The following is an 8,602-nucleotide window of genomic DNA, read 5'->3' as shown; positions in this document are numbered from 1 at the left end:
CAGTGTAACTTTTCACTTTGGTATCTAGCTTGTTGGCTATTTCAATTGTTTTTCAGTTGTGTTCAACCCTTCATGACCCCATTTGGGGTTTCCTAGCTAAAAAGACTGGAGTGGTTTGCCATTTCCTTCTCCAGCTCATTTGACAGATGAGGAAACTGAGGCAAACAGGATTAAGTGACTTCCCTAGGGTCACATAGCCAGTAAATTTCTGAGGACAGATTTGAACACTGGAAGATGAGTCTTCCTTACTCCAGGTCTGATACTTTATTTTCTGTACCATCTAGCTGCATTGTTGGCTACACACAGAGCACAAATAGTTTTCTTCCTCCCCCATCCTTTTGATTAGATTTGCAAGATGAAAGGTAAATTTATTCTTGCTGGCTTAAGTAATTGTACTTTGTCTCTGGCTAGGATTCTGTCATCCCTATATTTTAAGCCATGACCAAGAAATCTGCCACTCTCTTTGCTAACTGTTCACTTCCCAAATCAACTTTTCTCTTCTCTATTAAATGGGAGAAGTGAGGAAAACAGTCTGTTCCCCATGGTCTTCAGTTTCTTGCACAAGACTTCATAATCTTTGGCAATACTCTCTAGGTTCCTACTGACAGTATCATTTGTGTCCCTGTGAATTACCAGAAATGAGTAGGGGCCTTCCGTTTTGATAAGTTGGGAGGTTCTCTGTTATGTCATGGATACAAGCCCCAGGAAGATGACAGCTCTCTCTGTTGTTATCAGGTCAACAAACAACTGCTTCAAAACCCCTGAGCTGAGAGTCACCAACCACCACGACTCTTCTTTGCCTGACCCTTACTGGATTACCTGTCTCTGCTAGCTTCTGTGGTTCTAGTATGTTGTAACAGCCTATGTTCTAAGGTTCCTTCTGGCTCTACCATTTTTATTTCTAAAATTTCCACTATATCCAACTTCTTCATATTGTGGGGCATATCTACATATATGTGCATGTGTTGTTTTCTCCTTTCCCCCTTTCCTTCCTCTCTCTTTTCCAGTTATGTTGTGTCATGAAGGAAGGCAGGAGTTGTCCTTGTATCCCCCTCACTGCCTAGAACAGTGCCACCTTTGCACTTAATTGGTACTCAATAAAGAAATAAAAGATGGGATACAGAGAAAGAAAGAAAAGGAGGTTTTTAAAGAGCTAACAAGGGGGAAAATGCTTGGTGCTTGAGAAGTAAATTACAAGGGACTGCTTGTCCTCTCCATCATTCCCCACTCCTTGTGGATTTTGGAAGAGGTTGGTGTGTGTGTGTGTGTGTGTGTGTGTGTGTGTGTGTGTGTGTGTGTGTTACATTTGTTAATAAAAAGCCAGCATGGTCAGTAAGTAAGTGGGTGTAGAAGGCTAACAGCACAGGATCTCCGAGTTTTAAAGGATCTTTCCAGTCACTTATACTAGCCCCTTCACCCATCTGGGAACTCCCCCTCCAGCATCTCTAGCACATAGTCATCAAGCCTCTGCTTGAATACTACCAGTTATGGGGGACTTACTACTTCAAAGGGCAGTCCATTTCATTGTTAGCTCTAATTGTTAGAAAATTCTTTCTCACATTGAGCTGAAATATGCCTTTCTGAAATTTCTCCTTATTGAGACTAATTATTAAGCCATCCTTCTTCCCCTTCTAAATAGTCTAAGACAGTGTTCTGGTTCCCTCTGTCTTCTCTCGACTTCTCGTGTCACATAGTTTCAGTGATCCATGTCCTTAATTTAGACCAAGGCTTTTTCAGAAGTGACTACAACTCATCTCTGCCTAGGAAGCTAGGTGAGTTCTCTTACCTTGTGGGTAAACAATATTCCTCAGAGTTAGAGCCGGGGACCGCCTTTAGGTTGTCAGTGTTATAAATGAGGGCCCACCAGTAGAAGCAATGGTATGCTAGGACCCTTGACATAGCAGGAAAAGCCTTTAGAGTCAGACTGTAAATTTCCTTTCTTCTCAAAATTCCATGACCTTTGGGAAAGAATAAAGTCCCAGACGACTTTTGTTATCATAAAAAAAGAAGATCATTGAGCATTTACTATATACTAGGTGGTAGGATTTAAAGGCATGAAGTCATCTGGCTGCTACTTAACCTTTTCAGCCTCATGTCCTACTGTCCCCTTCACATGCTCAATGTCCAGCTGAAATGGATCTTATCATTGTTGTTTGGTCATTTTCAGTTGTGTCTGACTCTTTGCGACCCCATTTTGGGTTTTCTTGGCAGAGGTACTAGAGTGGTTTGCCATTTCCTTCTCCAGTTCATTTCACAGATGAGGAACTGAGGCAAACAGGGTGAAGTGACTTACCTGGCATCACATAGCTAGTAAATGTTTGGGGCTGGATTTGAACTGATGAAGATGAGTCTTCCTGATTCCAGACCTAGTACTCTATCCACTGTGCCATGTAGCTGCTCCATTATCATCATTGGTACAACCTGCTTTTGCTGACTCCTATGTTCAGAGCAGAATTCTCTTCCCAACATCTGTTGAAGTCTTTCCTTTCCTTGATGGCCCACCTGAGTGGCCCCTGTCCTTCATGAAGCATTGCCTGAAGTCTCCCAGGTGAAAGTGGTCTCTCTTTTGACAAATTCATCCTAACACTTTTCTTGGGTATCTGTTTTGCAGTTACCACATTGCTCCTTGACAGTGGGGACTGCCTTGCTTTTCTATTTGTATCCCTAGTGCTTGGTATGCAGTAGGTACTTAATAAATGCTTTTCTATCCCAGTGCATTATTTTATATCTTAGCTTTTCATGTACATGTATTTCTTCTCTATACTGCTATTGGAATGTATCCTCTTGAAAGATACCTTTGTAATTCCAGAACCTAGCACAGTGTCTTGCTCACTACAGAAACTAAATGGGACCATTTGCTTTTGGGGAGTTTCCAACCAATTTAATAAACCCAGAAGGTGGGGGAAACTGAGCTTGCTCTGTTTGAGGGGCATTGCTTCCTGGAACTCCTTGTCTTCTGTTCCTAGAGCTTTCTAATGGGTTTGACTGAGGACTAATAGATTCAGTGACACCCGTTACTCCTATTGTTCCTAGATAACGTTTGCTATCACAAAGTCTCCCAGGAGTGCCTGCTCACCACACCCTGTCCCTTCGCCCCCTTTCCATATCAGTGACCTCCACTCAGACCCTTCCTGTCTTCTTGGTAGCAGTTTTGCCTTGTAGACTATTTCCTTTTGTTCTCTCTCTCTCTCTCTCTCTCTCTCTCTCTCTCTCTCTCTCTCTCTCTCCCTGCCCCCTTTCTCCTTCCTTCCTTCCTTTCTTCCTTCCTTCCTTCCTTCCTTCCTTCCTTCCTTCCTTCCTTCCTTCCTTCCTTCCTTCCTTCCTTCCTTCCTTCTTGCCTATGGTGGCATTTCTCTTTCTGCTTTTCCCTTTGTATTAGTCTTAGGATTTAGAGCTGGAAGGGTCCTTAGAACTCATTGAACCCAACCCCTCACTGTAAAAACAAGGAAACTGAGACAAAAAAGGAGGCAACTTACTTGCCCAAGGACTTAGGGTAAACAACAGAACCAGGACTTGAACCCAGGCATGACCTCTGATTTCCAAGACCAGATTTCCTGCTTTGCATGTAATTCAGTTCAGTCCAATAAGCATCTATTAAGTACAGCATAAAGTGGAATGAGTGCTGACTCTGTGGACCTGGGTTTGAATCTTGCCTTACTCCCTGGGTGACCTAAAGCTGGTCGTTTAAGCTCTCTGAGTCTCATTTTCCTCATCTAAAAAAATGAGGCAGCTGGACTAAATGGACCCTATGATCTCTTCTAAATCTATGATCACAGGACTTATGATCCTACTATGTGCCAGAGATAGGGAGAAAAGAATAACAATCATGGAGATGAGTCCCTGCTCTTAAGAAGCTTATTTTTGACTCTAATGTATGGGTATGTAATTAATATTAACTTATGATCCTTGTGTAATGCTTACTAATTTTCAAAGCACTTTGCAGTACATTATCTTATTAGATCCTTATAACAACCCTAAGAGGTATATAGGGCTGGTGTGATCCTTATTTTACAGATGAGGGAAACTGAGTATCAGTGCTAGTAAGATCAAGTTAAGTAAATATATGGTCTCATGTCATATTCTGTTTAAGGCTCTAATCATCTGTGTATGTGTTATGGCTACTCCCCCTCCCCCCCTTTTTTTTGATCCGTGATTTCAACAGTGCAAGAAAATCTTGGCAAGGAAATTCTCCCTACTAATGAAAATCAGTAAGGCCTCTGCAACCGATTGTCTAAGAGATGCTTGGGGACACTAAGGGACTTGGCCATGGTCACACAGCTCATATGGGTCAGAGACTATGCTTGAACTCAGACCTTCTTACCTCTAAGCTTGGATCCCTATTCCAATATACCATTATGCACCCTGCCCTCCTCCTTCCCCCACTGCCTCTCATAACCACTTATTAGACCATAAGAAGCATATCACAGTGATCGTGCCTCACCTAAGCTAAGGATCTTCCCTAGTGTCTACTACAGTGCTCTGTACACAAATGGTACTTTAAAAATGATCATTGAATTGAATGCAAGGTCCAGCCTTATGACAGACAGAGGTGTGACTAGAACTCAGATCTCACTACTCTTGGCATTCCTCATAGGTTTACACTGGATAGCAGTTTGAATTGTTCAAAGCACGCCAAATATGTTTCCCTTCTATCCTCAAAAGGATGACACACATACGTCCCACTAGCACTTGAAGGTTTGCAAAGGTGCCTCCTTCAGTTTCAATTTTAAAAGCCCTTGGGATGATTTTTCTTCATTGGGTTTCTTGTCAAGCTGTTTCTAAATGTGTACTTCCTCCATTTTTCCTTCCCTTCCCTTCCCTTCCCTTCCCTTCCCTTCCCTTCCCTTCCTTCCCTTCCCTTCCCTTCCCTTCCCTTCCCTTCCCTTCCCTTCCCTTCCCTTCCCTTCCCTTCCCTTCCCTTCCCTTCCCTTCCCTTCCCTTCCCTTCCCTTCCTCCCTCCCCTTCCCTTCCCTTCCCTTCCCTTCCCTTCCCTTCCCTTCCCTTCCCTTCCCTCCCCTCCCCTTCCCTTCCCTTCCCTTCCCTCCCCTTCCCTCCCCTTCCCTTCCCTTCCCTCCCCTCCCCTCCCCTCCCCTCCCCTCCCTTCCCTTCCCTTCCCTCTCCTTCCCTCTCCTTTCCTCTCCTTCCCTCTCCTTTCCTCTCCTTTCCTCTCCTTTCCTCTCCTTTCCCCTCTTGACAATGCAGCTAATACTCTTTTGCCATCCTCTGTAAGATTTCACCAGGGAGTTTCTATTCGAAACTGATGCTGTCCTTGGCTAGCATAGATCTTCCGCTGGCAAAGAGATTAAGTATTTGCTGGCTGAGGCAGTTCCTAGACTCTAATAGCTTTGCTGCTTCTGTGATCTAGAGGAAGGTGGAACAAATTTGGAATCAGAAGACCTAGGTTCAAATCCCACTTCCACTTATTACCTATGTCACTTTGGGCAGGTCATCTCTCTTCCTCATTTCTTCATCTGCAAAATGAGGTTGAGCTGAATGAGCTCTGGGCTCCTTTCCAGATTTAAATCAATGATCTGAGAAGCCTCATAGCAGCCCTGTGTGAGGTGGATAGTACAAGGAAACCACCCCCGAAGGGAAGTGACTTGCTATTGACCACATAGCTATTTACTGTTACCGCTGGGATTCAAACCCAGGTGATCAATGAGCATTTATAAAGCGCTTGTTTGCTATGTGCCAGGCAGCAGGGATTCAAAAGAAGGCAGAGAAAGCCCCTGGCCTCAGGGAGCTCACATTCTAATGGGGGAAACAATATGTGAATAATTAGGTACATATAAGATATATACAGAATAGAAGGAGATAATCTGAGAAGGGAAAACATTAGCATCTGGGAGTGTGGGGTGGGGACCAAGAGTTTTGTTGAAGTGGTGTGATTTGATCTGAATCTTGACGGAAGTCAGAAAAATTAAGAAGCCAATATAAGGTGGAAGAGCATTTCCAGGCATGGAGGACAGTCAACGAATGCAAAATTATGGAGGCAGGAGACGGCATGCCATATAGAGGAACAGCTTGTGTGCTGATGTAGCTGGATCATAGAGGGTTGTGGAGAGGAGGAATGTGAAAGATGACTGGGAAGGATGTATCTTAAGTACCTTCTTCGGCATGAAAATTTTCCTGACTAAAGAAATGCCGCTAGTTTTAAAAAGTTTAATTATTTCATTAATAAAAATTTATTTTATCTCTTCCCTTCCCCCTCAAAAAGAAAAAAAAAATCCTTGTAAGAAATATACATAGTTAAGCAAAACAAACTCCCACATTAGCTATGTCCGAAAATGCATCTCATCATGTATGATCATTTTAGGGGAGTATTTGCACAAGATCCCAGGTCTAATGACTTTTAACTTAGGCTTTCCCCCGCTTAGTTGGAGTTTTCTTTTCTGAATACAGTAATTTCTGCCTTATATCCATAGTAACAGAGGGCCAGGAGAGGGTATTACTGTGAAATCCACAGGTACTCCAGAAACTTTACGTTAAACCAGTTGTTTTTCAGCTCTCAGAAAAAAACAAACCCTCGTGCTGACTGTTAATCAGCTCATTTCACCTGCTCATACTCAGTTGAAGGCAGCAGGTTGGAATCATGCTCCCTCTGACTTGGACTCAAAAGAACTGGGTCACAGGTCATTGCCACAGCGCTGTAACGTACCTGTGAGGCTGTTGAGTCCAACCACACAGGGGTCTGGATAGATTGAAGGATTTGTTCTAATTCATACAGGTTCAAAGCTGGGTGGGAATAAGAGAGGAAGGTAGGATATGAATCCAGTTACTGTGATCCCAAAGTCAAAGCCAAAGTATTTCCAAAGTGATCCCCAGTTCAAATCTAGGCTTTTGCCACTTCCTCATTTTTCAATTAAGGATGAGTCACTTAACTTCTTTGAGTCTCAGTTTCCTCATCTATAACATGGGAACAATGCTATTCATGCTAGGTTCTTAGGGGGTTGTTCTGACAACCAAATGAGATGATGTACATGGTAAAGCTCTTTGTAGGAATAAAATGCAGTTTAAATCTCATTTTTTTCATGGTGTTAATTTTTATTTTTTGCTATTCAGAACTTGACCAATAGTTATAAACACAAACATTTTCATATTCAAAGAAAAACAAAAAAGAAGATTGTATATGACAACATGAATTCTTTTCACATCCAACTTCTTTTTAAAGTATATAAAATGTTCAGTCCATTAGTTCACAAGTTGTCCTGTTTATCTATGTGCCCCTCTAGATTTCCTTATGTTCTTTTCTATGCATTTTAAAAAATGTTTTAGTGATTCTTTCTTTCTTTCTCTTTCTTCCCTTCTTTCTTTCTCTGTTTGTCTCTCTCTTCCTCCCTTCCTCCCTCCCTCCTTTCCCTCCCTCCCTTCCTTCCTTCCTTCCTTCCTTCCTTCCTTCCTTCCTTCCTTCCTTCCTTCCTTCCTTCCCTCCCTCCTTCCTTCCTTCCTTCCTTCCTTCCTTCCTTCCTTCCTTCCTTCCTTCCTTCCTTCCTTCCTTCCTTCCCTTCTTCCTTCCTTCCTTCCTTCTTTCCTTCCTTCTTTCCTTCCTTCCTTTTTGGTATCACTCTCACTAGCTCCCTTTTTGCTCCAACTCCTTTCTCTCCTCCAAACCTCCTCCCCCCTCAACCCTCTTTTGTAATAAATAGGCATAATCAAGAAAAACAACTCCACATGTTGGCCATGTCTGAAAATGCCAGTTTCATTCTGCCCCTCTAGGCCTTCACCCCTCTGTAAAGAGTTGGGAAGCATGATTCATCATTAGTCCTCTAGAGAAAGAGTTAGTCTCCTGAAAGTATGGTCTTTGGAACCCTGAGGCTCCCCAAGACCTTTTCAGGGAGCCAATGAAGTCAAAATTTTTTTCCATAATAATACTAAGACGCTATTTGCCTATTAAAATATTCCTCCCTTTTCCAACTACATAATCTGTGTGAGGACTGATTTTCTTCATTATGCTTCCATTAGATTGTAAGCCCCTTGAGGCCAAAGGCTGCCTTTTGCTCTTTTTTGTACCAGTGCTTAGCACATAGTTGGTGATGAATAAATATTAATTCATTGATTGACTTCAACCAAATTAGCATATCACAAAAGGTTGAATGTATAAGCAAATATAAGTATCTGGCTGTCTTTTGTTGAGCCTCACATTAAAGAAATTTGCAAAAATATATAAAATAATATAACTGTTCTCACTACATTTTGTTGGTTTTGGAAAATATATATTTTTTAGAAAAAAATTACTTATATTAACATGTAATGGGTTTATTATTGTTTTAAATGAATAAATTTAAATTCATTTAAAAAGAATAAATAAATGTAAAATTTGTCAGAATCAATTTTTAATACAGTAAATATCAGTATATATTTTATATATATGTATACATATATATTTAAGCAAAATTTCTTTGGGGTCTCCAATAATTTACTAGAGTGTAAAGAGGCCCGAAGATCAAGAGGTTTGAGAACCAGTGCTTTAGAGTCATGGTTGATCACAGTCAAGTCTTTCAAACTTGTTTTTCTTTATAGTGTTCAAGTCAAAATGTAAATTGTTCTCCTGTTTCTACTTGCTTTATTCTGAATCAGTTAATATATCTTTCCAGGTTTATCA

This window comes from Trichosurus vulpecula, chromosome 1, assembly GCF_011100635.1.
Source record: "Trichosurus vulpecula isolate mTriVul1 chromosome 1, mTriVul1.pri, whole genome shotgun sequence".
NCBI classification, from domain to species: domain Eukaryota; kingdom Metazoa; phylum Chordata; class Mammalia; order Diprotodontia; family Phalangeridae; genus Trichosurus; species Trichosurus vulpecula.
This window is presented reverse-complemented; position numbering follows the sequence as displayed.